A 16,858-nucleotide genomic window follows, 5' to 3' on the forward strand; every position below is an offset into this window, starting at 1 on the left:
AATGATGAATGGCCTGTGCTTTGGGAAACCCTGTGTTGCTAGACCGACTATTCTGTTCATGTTGATCAACCACCCAGAATATATCAAGGTGCAGCCCAGCTCTCACTAGCTCCTGTGTAAGGAAGAGTGTACTGAAAGAAATGGCAACCCACTCCAGTGTTCTTGCCTGGAGAATCCCAGGGACGGGGAAGCCTGGTGGGCTGCCGTCTCTGGGGTCGCACAGAGTCGGACACGACTGAAGAGACTTAGCAGTAGCAGCAGCAGTACTGAAAGGGATATAGGATCATGTCATACATTGTACTGATGTTTTCTTAGCTCAGTCTCCCAAGGCAGTAGAAATAAAAGCAAAGATAAACGGATCAAACTTAAAAGCTTTGGTACAGCAAAGAAAGAAGAAAAAGTCACTCAGTCGTGTCCAACTGTTTGTGACCTCATGGACTGTATAGTCCATGGAATTCTCCAGGCCAGAATACTGGAGTGGGTAGCCTTTCCCTTCTCCAGGGGGATCTTCCCAACCCAGGGATCAAACTCAAGTCTCCTACTTTGTGGGCAGATTCTTTACCAGCTGAGCAACAAGGGAGCCCCAAGCCCCAAGAAAACTTGAATGGGTAGCCTTTCCCTTCTCCAGGGGATCTTCCCAACCCAGGGATCGAACCCAGGTCCTCCTGCATTGCAGGCGGACTCTTTACCAGCTGAGCCACAAGAGAAGCCCTTTGTACAGCAAAGAAAACCACAAATAAAATGAAAATACAGCCTATAGAAGGAGAGAAAGATTTGCAAATGATGAGACCAACAAGGGCTTATTTGCAAACTATACAAACATACAACTCAAGAATAAAAAACAACCCAATCAAAAAACGGGCATCAGATCAGATCAGTCGCTCAGTTGTGTCCGACTCTCTGCGACCCCATGAATCGCAGCACGCCAGGCCTCCCTGTCCATCATCAACTCCCGGAGTTCACTCAGACTCACGTCCATCGAGTCAGTGATGCCATCCAGCCATCTCATCCTCTTGTCGTCCCCTTCTCCTCTTGCCCCCAATCCCTCCCAGCATCAGAGTCTTTTCCAATGAGTCAACTCTTCGCATGAGGTGGCCTAAGTACTGGAGTTTCAGCTTTAGCATCATTCCTTCCAAAGAAATCCCAGGGCTGATCTCCTTCAGAGTGGACTGGTTGGATCTCCTTGCAGTCCAAGGGACTCTCAAGAGTCTTCTCCAGCACCACAGTTCAAAAGCATCAATTCTTCGGTGCTCAGCCTTCTTCACAGTCCAACTGTCACATCCATACATGACCACAGGAAAAACCATAGCCTTGACTAGACGAACCTTTGTTGGCAAAGTAATGTCTCTGCTTTTGAATATGGTATCTAGGTTGGTCATAACTTTCCTTCCAAGGAGTAAGCGTCTTTTAATTTCATGGCCGCAGTCACCATCTGTAGTGATTTTGGAGCCCAGAAAAATAAAGTCTGACACTGTTTCCACTGTTTCCCCATCTATTTCCCATGAAGTGTTGGGACTAGATGCTATGATCTTCGTTTTCTGAAATTTGAGCTTTAAGCCAACTTTTTCATTCTTCACTTTCACTTTCATCAAGAGGCTTTTTAGTTCCTCTTTACTTTCTGCCATAAGGGTGGTGTCATCTGCATATCTGAGGTTATTGATATTTCTCCCGGCAATCTTGATTCCAGCTTGTGTTTCTTCCAGTCCAGCGTTTCTCATGATGTACTCTGCATATAGGTTAAATAAACAGGGTGACAATATACAGCCTTTTCCTATTTGGAACCAGTCTGTTGTTCCATGTCCAGTTCTAACTGTTGCTTCTTGTCTCCAAAGAAGACAGACAGATGGCCTTCAGGCACATGAAAATATGCTCAACATCGCTAATTTTTAGAAAAAGGCAAATCAGAACTATAAGAAGATGTCACTCCACATCAGTCAGAATGCTCATCATTAAAAAAGTCTACAAGTAACATGTTGGAGAGGGTATGGAGAAAAGGGAACCTGCCTACAGTGTTTATGGGAATGTAAGTTGATGCAGCCAAAACAGTATGGAGGTTCCTCAAAAAACTAAAAATAGAGTTGCCATATGACCCATCAGGACTCCCCAAGTGGCTCAGTGGGTAAAAGAATCTGCCTGCTGTGCAGGAGACATAGGAGATACTCGGTTGGGAAGATCCCCTGGAGGAGGGCATGGTAACTCTCTCCAGTATTCTTGCCTGGAGAATCCCATGCCAGAGGAGCCTGGCAACCTCTGGTCCATGGTGTCACAGAGAGTCAGACATGACTGAAGTGAAGGCACGCACGCATGCACACGGGCCAGCAGTCCCAGTCCTGGGCAGATACGTGCACCCCTTTCTTCACAGCAGCACTATTCACAAAAGCCAAGACATGGAAACAGCCTAATGCCCGTTGACAGATGCGTGGCTGATGAAGACGTGCACACTGGAATACACGCAGCAGCAGAGAAGAATAATGCTGTTTGCAGCAATGTGGATGGTGTCAGATATTATCATACTGAGTGAAGTAAGTCAGAAAAAGACTACTGCTGCGTGATGTCACCCGTATGTGGACTCTAAAGTACGGTGCAAGTGAACTTACCCAACGGTGCAACGTTGCAAAACAGCAACTGGCTCACAGACACAGAACAGATCTGTGGTTGCCCCGGGGAGGGCTTGGGGAGGGATGGAGTGCAGGTGTGGGCTTGGCAGATGCAAGCTAATTGTACACAGGGTGGGCAGACAGGGTCCTATGATACAGCATGGGGAACTTTAGTATCTTGTGATAAACCGTAATGGAAATGAATATAAAAAAGAATATACGTATGTATAACTGAATCACTTTGTTGTACAGCAGACCTTAACTCAACATTGTAAATCAGCTATACTTCAGTTAAAAAAAATATGGAGAGTATAGGATCATGTAAAACTAAAAATGTGGGCTGTTTGCTTCCATCTCTTCTCTCCCCACCTTTCCTCCCTTACCCCTTTCCCCCTCCCCTCTCTCTCCTCTGTCCCTGAAGAAAAGGCCATCGTGCAGGTGAGTGTCGTTGGTGGCAGTTCACAGTGCTACGGAGGGTCACACAGTTATGGATTCTTGTCCCTGACGCACAGGTGTGAATCAGAGATTTCCGCCCACTGGCCTGGGGATTTTGTTTTTCTTCTTTCTTGTGTTAGATGCCCTTTTCCCTATATCTCATCTCTTTGTTGATTTATTCTTAATCATGTAACAAATCCCTTGAGACATGGATCTCAAGGGTAAAATATTTTTAGTACTGAATGTCAGAAAATACCTCTTTTCTACAGTAGTTTTGGTGATTATTCTAAATTGGAAATAATTTCTCTTTAGAATTTAGGAGTCTTTTCTTCATTATTTTTCTAGCTTCCAGTGTTGATAAGTTTGAAGCCATTCCAATTCCTGATCCCTTTTATTTTTTTTCTCTAGAAGTTTGTGGAATTTTCTGTTACCCCATTACTGTAAAATTTAGTGCAATGAGCATTTGATGGGGTCTGTTGTGATAATTTCAGTTAGTCTGATAGCTCAAGTCATGCAGGGGTGTATGTGTTTCCTATTGTGTTTTGGTCTTTATCATCCATGTTAAAGTGTCTGATAATTCTTGGCAGTCTTATTTCTAAAAGGATTGGATTAAATAGCTGATTGGAATCTTTCAATTGGTTAGGCTTGGGTTAGGCTTGTTGTCTTTGAGCTTCGTTGTATGGTAGGGGAGCTAATGTTGGGTGTTTTTTGAGCCTGGTTGCCCAGCTGTGGAAGAAGCTCTTTGGTCTCTGCTTTCAGGCATTCCAGTAGCGTGGTTTTCAGAATAGCACCCATGCTTTCAACTGTACCTGAAGCCTCCCAGTGTAGAGACCCTCTGTTGTACTTTTCCCAGGAATAAACACCTGAGCCACCTTATTAGAAGAGTCTAAGAGACCTCCTTGGGAATTAGGCTGTTGAGTGCTCCTTTTCTTCCATGGAGTATAAAAAACACAAAATGATCTTACTCAATACCCAGCCTGCTGATGGAAAGCTGACCTAATGTGAAATTCTTAAGAAAGTTACACCCATTGGTGTTGCCTTTATCAGTCTGTATCTTTACCCTCTCTAAACTGTCAGAAGTCTTTGTCACCTCTAAGATAATGAAATAGCACAACCCTCCTTTTCCGGGTTAGATCTACCCTAACCCCCTACCCCACCCCCGCCACCCTGTGGTAAAAAAGATCAGAGAAAATAGCCACCAGTTGCTTCAGAAAATAAGGTTATCTTAAAGACAAAAATTCATCCCAGACCAATTTTAAAATATTGTGAGAGTAGCAGCATTCATCCATAATTCTTACCTTTTGACCTAGTATCTCATACCTAGGTTATTAAGCAAAATACTTACATACCTGATGGTATTCTTTTCAGGTTCTCTGTTGGGACAAGTAAGGCACAGCATTGTTTTTATCATATGTTCTGATTTCAGAGACTTTTAGCTCTGAAAAAAAAATGTGACTTAAGAGTAGGTTAAGGATGAATTATATGCAGCACAATGGGGTATGATTAGACAAAGAATCATCAAACATTTAAAGTTGGAAGGGGAATAATGTAACAGTGTTTGGGTTGGGACTGCAGTGGTGCCTATGTACACGTATGGACAGGATTGAGGCCACAGTTAGCCCTAAAGACAGCATTGCTAAATAGTGAGAGTCGGTAGCTCAGCTCCCAGGACTCCCCACTTCACGGGATTTAGGAGAGCCCCTTCCTTCAGCCTGGTCTGTCTGTATACACGGCACACTGAGGCACAGGCTCGTTTTCCACCTCTCTCATTCTCCGTGCTGAGTGGCCTTGGTAAGGCAGAAGCAGCAGCAATATCAGCATCAGGCACAGCCGTTTACAAATATTGAACCATTTTCATGACAGCTCAGTGAGTTAATCCTTCAGCACAGACATCTTCTGAACTTCATAGTTGGATGTCTACTGCGCATGTAGTTTATTTACATGTAGCAACTGGACTAGTCCTTCTAAGACCTTAGGTTGTGTGTCTTCTCTGCTCAAAACTTTTCAGTGGCTTCCCATTTCCCTCAGTAAAAGACAGAGTCCTTCCAGTGGTGACCTGGGGTGACCGCATCGCCCCCTCGCCCGGCTGTACTCTCACTTCACTGAGCTCCATGATCTTTGCTAATTGTGCACGGGACACTCCTCCTGTAGGTTTTCACTGGCTGCTCCTTCTGCCTTGACTGTCCCCCCAGCAGCTTGCAAGTCAAACTCCTGACTTCCTCACTCAACTCCACCTCCTCGGTGAGACCGACTCTGACCTCACTATATAAATTGCAAGTCTCCCTTCCCCCAGCACTTATCACCAGCTATCATGTTATGTAATTTACTTTGTTTTTGTATGTGTCCTCTAGAAGATCCGCTTCTCCGGAGGGTCTTTGTCTCTAATTCACTGAGTTAACTCAGGCATCTAGAGTAAAACAGTGTCTGGTACATAATAGTTGCTCCATAATGTGACTGAGTGAAAAAATTGGTATAGGGGAAATTAAGTAATTTGGCAAAAGGCCACACAGCTAATAAAAGGTGGAAGTAGATTCTGAACTGACATCAATGTACCGTGCTTCTAATATTAGGAGATGGTATCCAAAAATGTTTTGTCAGGAGGAATAAGGTTATGGGTAACTTTCCTCTTTTATGCCCCTCCCCAAATTTAATTATATCATATTTTAAATAAAAGTGTAATAAAAACAACTGATCAGAGTGGAAGGAAGGAGCCAGTAGCAGGAAGCTAGAGCAGGCAGCCACAGGGTTGAGATCTGGCACCTCATCTGAGCAGCAGCCTGCCACACAAATGCACTGATCTTATCTGCCTGAAGAATAAAGAGTGATAGTGTGATAAAGCTCTGGCAAAACTTGTGAGTGCTTTTGACCTCAGATATTCTGTCAGTAATCTTGGCTCTCTATCTTACTGTGTAACCTTGTACAGTTTTATTTAACTTTCTTGGCCTTCAGTTTCCTTATCTCCAAAATCAGGATAATAGTATCTCTTATAGAGTTCTTGGGAGGCTTAAATGAGAGATTGTATTTAAAGAACTGATACTTACATAATGAAATGTGGAAAATTCAATATTACTCTGCGTGTTGTAGTCTGTACTCAGTAGTATTGTAATACTGAAATGTCAAGAACGCAGTAGCAATTAGCTAATGTTATTCTTGCTGTATAGTTGGTACAGAATTTTAAGAAATTCATTTTTGGTGAATATGTCTCGTTTCCTAGTCAGTTTTGGCAGGTGTCAAAATAGAGAACAAACCAACATTGTTACTGTTCAGATAACTAGTCTTTGTTAAGTATTTGTATTTTTCGTGGATCCTTGCTTGTGGTTATAATCTTATATTACATATTAAAAATAGCCCTTTCCCTTAATAATTTACATAAATCTAAATGTTTAATATGTTGTGGATTCTGTAACAACCATCTCATTGATTTGAAGTCTTCATTGAATAACTCCTGTGAGTCATGTGTTGTGCTAATAGTAAGTTCTGGGGAAACAAAGGGAAGCAGAGAGGCATGTGTGTGCTCTGTCCTCAAGGAGCTTATAGCCAAATAGGGATGCAGACATGTGAATAACTAGGGAAGGGCTATTAATAGCATGCATGTGAATAATAGCAATATAAAAACACAAGAGAGAGTGGTAAATTCTTTATGAATAGGAAGCAAAGAAAGGAGGTTTTATGGGAAGAGTGTTTACCTGAAGGACATCACAAAGAACCCAAAGCTCAGTAGAGGCATGTAGAATTTTTCTACATAGGGGCTGCCTTCAAAGACTTCCGGAAGCCTACTTTGTATCTTTTGAGGTTCTCATGCTTGCTATCCAGAAACTTGATCTCTGGAACTCTCCAGAAGTGAGGTTAAAAAAAAAAATTATGAGACTCTGAGTGAGGATAATCTTTCTCACGTCCACTTTGGAGAAGGATTTAAATTGGGAGTGGAATCTGCATTAAGTTCAGTGAAATAGATTTAACCCCACACTCTTATTTGGTATTTCCTTTAAAAGCAGAAAAGAATAGGAAACAGAAGATCTTACAGCAACAATGATCATTGTAAGGAGTGATAAATGAGACGACAAAGAGGAAGGGCAATTTTGAGAGAGAATGAAATATTACAACTTCAACATGGAGTAAACTAATTTAGTAAATGAGACTTCATAGGGGCTTCTCTGATGGTCCAGTGGTTAAGACTGGACTCACAATGCAACGCACCAAAGTTCGATTCCTGGTCAGGGAACTGAGATCTCACATGCTGCAACTGGGGGAAAAAACAGATTTGGCATGCTGGAAACTAAGACTTGGCACAACCAAACAGATAAATATATTTACATATATGTTTAAATGAGACTTCATCATGGGAGTACAAGTTCCATGCCTTACAAATGTCGCAGTAGCTCTCTTTGCTATTCTGTGGAACTCTGGATTCCATAGATACAGGTGGGTATCAGATCAGATCAGATCAGTCGCTCAGTCGTGTCCGACTGTTTGCGACCCCATGAATCGCAGCACGCCAGGCCTCCCTGTCCATCACCAACTCCCGGAGTTCACTCAGACTCACGTCCATCGAGTCAGTGATGCCATCCAGCCATCTCATCCTCTGTCTCCCCTTCTCCTGCCCCCAGTCCCTCCCAGCATAGGTGTGTATAGCTTTACTTTTGTCCTTTGCCTTTACACGTCTCATCTTTTCTCAGCTATTTATAAGGCCTCCTCAGACAACCATTTTGCCTTCGTGCATTTCTTTTTCTTGAGGATGGTCTTGATCACTGCCTCCTGTACAGTTTTACAAACCTCCATCCCATAGTTCTTCAGCACCTCTGTCAGATCTAATCCCTGGAGTCTGTTTGTCACCTCCACTGTATAATCATAAGGGATTTGATTTAGGTTATACCTGAATGACCTAGTGGATTTTCCCTACTTTCTTTAAGTCTGAATTTTGCAATGACAAGTTCTTGGTCTGAGCCACAGTCATCTCCTGGTCTTCTTTTTGCTGACTTTGCTCCATCTTAGATTGCAAAGAGTATAATCAGTCTGGTTTTGGTATTGACCATTTGGTGATGTCCATGTGTAGAGTCATCTTTTGTGTTGTTGTAAGAAGGTGTTTGCTAGAATCAGGGTGCTCTCTTGGCAAAACTGTTAACCTTTGCCCTGCTTCATTCTGTACTCCAAGGCCAAACTTGTTTTACTCCAGGTATCTCTTGACTTACTACTTTTGCATTCCAGTCCCCTATAATGAAAAGGACATCTTTATTTGGAGTTAGTTCTAGAAGGTCTTGTAGGTCTTCATAGAACCAATTGGTCAGCTTTAGCTTCTTCAGCATTAGTGGTTGGGGCATAGACTTAGATTACTGTGATACTGAATGGTTTGCCTTGGAAATGAACAGAGATCGTTCTGTCATTTATGAGAATGATAAATAAGGTCACAAAATAACTTAATGGAACCTGAGAAAAGAATGAAAGCTTAGTATACTGAGTTTCTTTGAGTCTGCTTGGCAGTGAAATACATGAAAACTGGAAGAATCACATGAATTAGCAGAAATGACTGTTTTAGTACATAACATAAGGTGGAATTAGCAGACACATGGAGAGAGTTCATTGGTAAAACTAAGAAAGACAATCTAAGACTACATGGATCCTTAAAAAAAATTGATCATTCAAGCACAAGAAGATATATTCTGAGTGGATAAATGCACTTGAGAACTAAGTGAATGCTCTGGTAGGGATTCTGAGCTTTATAATTACACCAGCAGTTTTCAGACTTAGTAGTGAAGGCAATGGCACCCCACGACAGTGTCCTTGCCTTGAAAATCCTATGGACGGAGGAGCCTGGTGGGCTGCAGTCCATGAGGTCGCTAAGTCGGACACGACTGAGCGACTTCACTTTCACTTTTCACTTTCATGCATTGGAGAAGGAAATGGCAACCCACTCCAGTGTTCTTGCCTGGAGAATCCCAGGGACAGGGGAGCCTGGTGGGCTGCCATCTATGGGGTCGCACAGAGTCGGACATGACTGAAGCGATGTAGCAGCAGCAGTGATCTATACTAAGGAATACATTTTATGATGTGTGTGTACCTGAGTCAGAGATTTCTCAAAGTAATACTTAACTCTGCTACATGGATACACTCTGCTCTACCTTACTTGAGAAAGCTGGTCATAACTCATGAAAATGATATTCTGAACACTTAGGGGTCACACTCCACAGTGTGAAAAAGTGCTGAGTTACAGTCTGGGAGAGAAAGAGACTTAAGTTTTGGAAGTCTTCCTTGAAGAAGCTGGCTGTTAAGGAGGTACTTATTCTGTCCTTGTTTGATGCATGCTGGATACTATTTTAATTACATAATAGTCCCCCCTTACCTGTGAAGGATACTTTCTTAAGTGTCCGCCCCCCACTCCCCCATGGGTGTCTGAAACTACAGGTGGTTCAGAACTCTTGTACTGTTTTATGCTGTACATACATATATACATATGATAAAATTTAATTTATAAATTAGGCCCAGTAAGAGATATTCGAATTGCCAGCATCACAACTCTTGGACTTTTGCCCTGCTGCGACAGCCCACCTGATAACCCAGAAGACCGCTAAAGGACTACAGAGCAGGTGGAACATGTAGTGTGGGTGTGCCGGGCAGAGGGATGGTTCACATCCTGGCAGGAGGGGGCGAATTGGTGTGAGATTTCATCACACTACTCAGAAATCAAAAAGCTTTGAAAGGCGTGCAGTTTAAAGCTTAGGAATTATTCATTCTGAACTTTTCTATTTAATATTTTCAGACGGGTAACTGAAACTGCAGCACGCTAAGCTTTCTAAGATGGGGCACTACTGTACCAACCAGGAGGGCCCAGAGAAGGCAGCTGAAATGGATCTCAAGATAGAATTTAGCAGATTATTCAGGGGTTTGGTCCTCGACTCTTCCTTGAGTCCCCTTGCTGCATAATTCAGGGCAATGTGCTTTCTAGTGTGGTTCTTTCGTTCGCTCCCGAACTCCCTGGTGGCTCCGATGGTAAAGAATCTGCCCGAAATGCAGGAGACCTGAGTTCAGTCCCTGAATTAGGAAAATCCCCTGGAGAAGGAAATGACTACCCAGTCCAGTATTCTTGTCTGGAGAATTCCATGGACAGAGGAGCCTGGAACAGAGGGCTGCAGTCCATGGAGTCAAGAGTTGGACATGATTTAGCAACTAAACCACTACCCATGAAACTCAGTACTATTAGAATTTCTAAACCACTTTTTAACTTAGATATAGGATAGATATCATTCTCTAACTTTCTAAAAGAATATTCATGCAGAGAATAAGTGAGGTCGAATGATTATGACAAGTGAACTATGATAGTGAAAGCAAACATTTTGAAATAGAAAGATTCGGCTTTAAAAAGAGTTTAGACTACAAAACCTTCAAATTCCAGTGTGATAGATGAAGCATGAAGTCAATAAAAGGCAGACTTTTTGGTGAACCTATGGAGGCTGTCAGCCTCAGAAATTATGCTAGAAGTAATAGATTTAGGGAAATTTGGATCAACTAATGATTAACAGATATAGACTAAGTGACTCAGGAAAGCTATGATACCTATTAATTAATGAATTGCCCCCCCCCCCCTTTAATCATAAAATGTCAACTCCTGTGGTGTCTTTCAGAGACTGGATTTGGGGGTAAGCCCATTTTGGCACATCTTTAATGGAAGAGTCATGGAGGAAGCAAAGTAGAGTAGGATCTAGGTTTGATTTCTGTGTTGTTCTGTAATGGGGATGACTGGAGGAGAAGGGGTATGAATGCAGAAGGAAGCAGCTTGAAACCAGTTGAGCCTAGCCTGTTCTAGAATGTTCTGTTCTAGAATAGGCTAGAATTCATGTTAAGTAAATTGTAGGCTTCCTAAAATTATAGCAGTTTGCTATCATAATGAGATTGTGAATATGTTGTGTCCTTTCTGGTAAAAGGTCGATGTTTAGCTTGTCGAATACAAATTCTTAGGCTGTCTCACTATATATATATATATATAAACACAGAAGTGTGTACAATCAGGGTCTTTTGACATAATAAAGCTACTACTTTGTATTTGTGAAGAGAGTTATCTAAAAAGTTATTTTTTAATCATGGGACAGAAAGGAGCTTTTAAAATTAGGTTCCATATAAACTTTTTGTTTCCAAAGTTATCTTCAAATGGCTTACTGAACAATCCTCTTTTACACAATACACTTTTATAAGTAAGGATTGGAAAGGTTGGATAAATACCAAGAAATACTTTATGAACATTTTAAACTTCTTTTTTTAAATGTTTGATTTACTTTTGATATTACACAGCACATATAGTCCTTTGAAGTATTTTTTAAAAGATGATGTCATTGGCCCCATCTTGAGAAGTGTGAAAGTGTTAACCACTCAGTCGTATCTGACTTTTTGCGACCCCATGAACTGTAGCCCACCAGGCTCCTCTGTCCATGGGATTTCCCAGGCAGGAATACTGAAGTGGGTTACCATGCCCTCCTCCAGGGGATCTTCTCGACGACCCAGCTAGTAAACCTGGGTCTCTTCCCTGGTGACTCAGACGATAAAGAATCTGCCTGCAATGCAGGAGATCTGGGTTCGATCCCTCGATGGGAAAGTTGCCCTGGAGAAGGGAATAGCAACTCACTCCAGTATTCTTGGCTGAAGAATCCTATGGACAGAGGAGCTTGGTGGGCTACAGTCCATGGGGTTGTACACGACTGAGCGACCAACACTGTCTGCATTGCAAGCAGATTCTTTGCCATTTGAGCCACCAGGGAAGCCCTGGACCCATCTTATGGATGAATAATTTACAATTTTAGCAATAATGTCCAGTAGTTTTTCTATTTAAATATGAAATACTCCGTAATTAAAGTTTGAAAATTTTCTTATTAATTTTCAGGAGTTCTTTGTATGTTAGGAATGATAATCCTCTTATTATATTCTTGTGTTGTAGGGAAGTATATATGTCTTGTTTTAAATTATTTCTTCTGATATAATGAATTTCTCTATTCATAAGAGAATGTGTTTGTTTTGAAACTTTTCTTGGGAACTGTGAAAGACCTTTTACTATCAGAAGTAGATTTCTACTTTGGACTGTCTAATTTTATGATATCTTTAGGAGGATATGTGTGGCTGTGTATATATATATTTTAACTTAGAGCATTTGGTCAACAGATCAGAGGGAGAGATCATAATATTATAAACTAGATTTATATTTACAGTGTGCATACTTTTACATTTGGGAGTAGTATCAATGGGGTTTCTGAATGTCTTCATTTAATATTGAAGTATGTTGGCTGCTATATGGTTTTTTAGAAGACTCTTTATTCTTATTTTTAGATGTGTATCCTTTCTCGTTAATCGATTACAGAATACTTTGGCTTACAGCTTCCTGTGATACAGAGGTCAGCACTGGGGCAACTGGTAGGGCCCTCAGCCTTTCTGGTCTTGTCTGCTTATCTCAGCGTGCCTTACAGTTAGGGTTCATCGTGTTCTGTGAGTGGCATGAAAAAGGCACTGCTTTAGCATGCTTCTTAGCCTGTAAGTGGTCTTGATATAGACATGGAAACTTCAAAGTTATGAATGATAAATAATCAAAAACTTGAGAATTAGAGTGGATTTGCTTTTGTCAGTTTTTACTAACAGTTATTGTAATGTGTTCCTACTAAGTACTAGCGTTATTTTCTAAGTGCCTACAGTAGGACACAGAATTGGTCATAAAATAACTATGATCTTGAATTTAGGCTGCAGTTAAATCAACGGCACCCCACTCCAGTACTCTTGCCTGGCAAATCCCATGGACGGAGGAACCTGGTGGGCTGCAGTCCATGGGGTCGCTAGAAGTCGGACACGACTGAGTGACTTCCCTTTCACTTTTCACTTTCATGCATTGGAGAAGGAATGGCAACCCACTCCAGTGTTCTTGCCTGGAGAATCCCAGGGACGGGGGAGCCTGGTGGGCTGCCGTCTATGGGGTCGCACAGAGTTGGACACGACTGAACTGACTTAGCAGTAGCAGTAAGTCTTGTAAGTGGGTTCTTTAGCCAATAGATTATAATGCAGAATGCAGTTTATTGCAGTTTGTCTTTTGCTGAATAATGGGTTTTTTTTTTTTTTTAAGATGTACTACCAGATGGAGATTTAATTTACATTTACTAGTTCTTGACAGGTCTTTTCTTTTAAAATATATTTTTTTGCAGCATTATTCTGGTTCCTAACTGAATTCATTTAATAAATATTTGAGTGCTTTTGTGATCCAGGTACTGTATCAAGGACTTAAGAATACAGTAGTGAACAAGACTGGCAGGAGGCACTGGCAAGATTGGCATGGAGCAGAAAAAGGGTGGGAGGCACTGACCAAAATCTGTGAACAGTTAACGTAAGTGGTAAGTGGCATGAAGAAAGACGGGGTTATTTGATGGGGGTAGGGCTGTGGAGTCTTACAGTTAGGGTGGAGAAAGCGTCTCTAAATGATATTTTAAGTAAAGCCCTTAATGCTCTGAAAAGGACAGCTTGGCTGTTTGTGGAGGCTTCGGCTTTCCAGGTGAAGGGAACAGAACGTTCAGAAGTACTGAGCTGTGCAGCTTGATGGGAGTTTAGCTTTTATTCTGAGCCACAGCTTTTCAGGCTACTGAGATGCTCAGATAAGTCTTTTCTGTTTAGTTGGGCAAAAAGGTCTAGGGAAAAGAAGCTGTAGATGTCCCTAAAAAGTGACCTCATGGTAATAGAATTAGGAATGTGTTGGAGCTTGGGTGGTGTCAGAAAGAAATGGGAGGCAGTGCGTCATGGTCCTGCCCCTTGAAGGCTGTAGGATCTTGTCCTGTCCCTCCCCCTTACACAGATAGGCTTCTCGTGTAGTAGTAAAATATAAAAAGCAAAACGTAGATATATATAAAGTAAAAATTTATATATACTAAATATATTTAGTTATTGGCTGAAATAGTTATTGGCACGTTGTTTATTACTCTAGATTTTTCACCTTTAAAAAATGATTTTAGATTTTTCTCCTTTCTAGATTAGTATGAAAGAGGTTCAGACTACATTTTCATTTTGCCTTGGGTTGCTTTTTCTATCTCTGCACATACAGAGCGACTTTGTCACATGGGAGTTCACATGAAGGTCTCTCTTGTTAAGTATCCATCTTTTCCCCAGGTTTTCAAGGAAAGAACAACCCTGTAGTGAAGATGCTTATCCATATCTCTTTTTTGTTTTTCGGCTGTGCCCTGCGACATGTGGGATCTTAGTTCCCCAGCCAGGGACTGAACCCGTGCCCCCGCATTGGCGGTGCAGAGTCTTAACCACGGAGCATCATTGAATTACCAAGTTAGTCTTTAAGAACATTTCAGATTTTTAATAGTTTTTTTGCTTTTAACAATCAGATCAGATCAGATCAGTTGCTCAGTTGTGTCCGACTCCTTGTGACCCCATGCATCACAGCACGCCAGGCCTCCCTGTCCATCACCAACTCCCAGAGTTCACTGAGACTCAACGTCCATCGAGTCAGTGATGCCATCCAGCCATCTCATCCTCTGTCGTCCCCTTCTCCTCTTGCCCCCAATTCCTCCCAGCATCAGAGTCTTTTCCAATGAGTCAACTCTTCGCATGAGGTGGCCAAAGTACTGGAGTTTCAGCTTTAGCATCATTCCTTCCAAAGAAATCCCAGGGCTGATCTCCTTCAGAATGGACCGGTTGGATCTCCTTGCAGTCCAAGGGACTCTTGAGTCTTCTCCAACACCACAGTTCAAAAGCATCAATTCTTCGGCACTCAGCCTTCTTCACAGTCCAACTCTCACATCCATACATGACCACAGGAAAAACCATAGCCTTGACTAGATGAACCTTTGTTGGCAAAGTAATGTCTCTGCTTTTGAATATGCTATCTAGGTTGGTCATAACTTTCCTTCCAAGGAGTAAGCCTCTTTTAATTTCATGGCTGCAGTCACCATCTTCAGTGATTTTGGAGCCCAGAAAAATAAAGTCTGACACTGTTTCCACTGTTTCCCCATCTATTTCCCATGAAGTGATGGGACCGGATGCCATGATCTTCGTTTTTCTGAATGTTGAGCTTTAAGCCAGCTTTTTCACTCTCCACTTTCACTTTCATCAAGAGGCTTTTGAGTTCCTCTTCACTCTCTGCCATAAGGGTGCTGTCATATGCATATCTGAGGTTATTGATATTTCTCCCGGCAATCTTGATTCCAGCTTGTGCTTCTTCCAGCCCAACGTTTCTCATGATGTACTCTGCATATAAGTTGAATAAGCAGGGTGACAATATACAGCCTTGATGAACTCCTTTTCCTATTTGGAACCAGTCTGTTGTTCCATGTCCAGTTCTAACTGTTGCTTCCTGACCTGCATACAAATTTCTCAAGAGGCAGATCAGGTGGTCTGGTATTCCCATCTCTTTCAGAATTTTCCACAGTTTATTGTGATCCACACAGTCAAAGGCTTTGGCATAGTCAATAAAGCAGAAATAGATGTTTTTCTGGAACTTTTCTTGCTTTTTCTGTGATCCAGCGGATGTTGGCAATTTGATCTCTGGTTCCTCTGCCTTTTCTAAAACCAGCTTGAACATCAGGAAGTTCATGGTTCACATATTGCTGAAGCCTGGCTTGGAGACTTTTGAGCATTACTGTACTAGCGTGTGAGATGAGTGCAATTGTGTGGTAGTTTGAGCATTCTTTGGCATTGCCTTTCTTTGGGATTGGAATGAACACTGACCTTTTCCAGTCCTGTGGCCACTGCTGAGTTTTCCAAATTTGCTGGCATATTGAGTGCAGCACTTTCACAGCATCATCTTTCAGAATTTGAAATAGCTCAACTGGAATTCCATCATTTCCACTAGCTTTGTTCGTAGTGATGCTTTCTAAGGCCCACTTGACTTCACAATATTCTCCAAAAAGTTTTGTCAAGACTTTATGAGAGTGATGCCAGATAGTGATGCTGTCTCTAAACTTCTCTAGTTTCCTCAGCTGTCAGCTCAGAATAGTTAGTATCTATCGTCCCTTCTGGATTCAGGCATGTGAGGTGAGAAAGAGCTTACCGCATAGTGGGTGTGCAGACAGAAGCTTCTGGTACAGAGCAAGATGTTTGGATTAAATGATCTTTAACTCTGGGCCATTTTAGCTCTGACTAAATGATTTCAAGTGTCAGTTCACGTATGACAGGGTAAGGACTCTGGAATCAGATAGAGCTGCCCAGTTCTGAATCCCATCTTTGCCAGGTAGAGTGAAATGGATGTCATTTCCACCTAGAGTATCCCCTAAGGATCAGGGTGGACAATATGAATGGGGTGTATGCAGCATATACTCATTCTCATGATAGGTAGTGGGCATCTAGTAAATGGTAACTACTGCTGACGATGCTGATAATAAGATAAAACAACTTTCTGAAGGAGGAAGGCTTGAGAAGGATGGGTTCCCTGTCGACCTCACTGTTCTGTAAAGGTGGAAGCACCTCTCACTTCTGCCGAGATTGATTGCCTTCAGGGTGGTATGGCTGTGGACCCCCTGTCACTTCTGCATGGTGGCTGACTCCCAGCCGGTGCCAGGGCATGGCACGGCCTCACTGCAGAGTATCTCCAACTTACTTTCATTGTGTGAATGTCTGTGGACTTCAACTGCGGTTTTCTTGTTGCCCTATTAAAACATTTGATTACTTTTTGTTAGGTTACTATCTCTGCATCTGTTTGTAAGCTTTGTTTCCACACTAAAATTGGACTCCAACGAATGTTATGTTGGAAAGTTCATGTACTTTATATGTAAACAGATACAGAATCTGGTTATTTTACTTATCAACCTGGATGTTCTTGGGCAGGTAGCATGGTTTTCCTCTGCCTCATTTGTTTAAAAATTAAAGCA

General features: G+C 41.9%; 1 protein-coding gene across 4 annotated transcripts in view; it reads left to right on the forward strand.

Annotated features, from left to right (window-relative positions):
- The window catches only part of RAF1 (Raf-1 proto-oncogene, serine/threonine kinase), a 75,911-nt gene that overhangs the window by 28,238 nt on the left and 30,815 nt on the right, over positions 1-16,858 (forward strand). Inside the window, exon 2 of one of the 4 annotated variants that reach the window (XM_070776922.1) lies at positions 13,259-13,384. The exons of the other annotated variants lie outside the window; for them this stretch is intronic. The gene's annotated coding sequence lies outside the window, so the exon portion shown is untranslated. The remainder of the gene's footprint in view (positions 1-13,258; positions 13,385-16,858) is intronic. 4 annotated transcript variants of the gene reach the window in all.

This window comes from Bos indicus, chromosome 22 (assembly GCF_029378745.1).
Source record: "Bos indicus isolate NIAB-ARS_2022 breed Sahiwal x Tharparkar chromosome 22, NIAB-ARS_B.indTharparkar_mat_pri_1.0, whole genome shotgun sequence".
Classification (NCBI taxonomy): Eukaryota; Metazoa; Chordata; class Mammalia; order Artiodactyla; family Bovidae; genus Bos; species Bos indicus.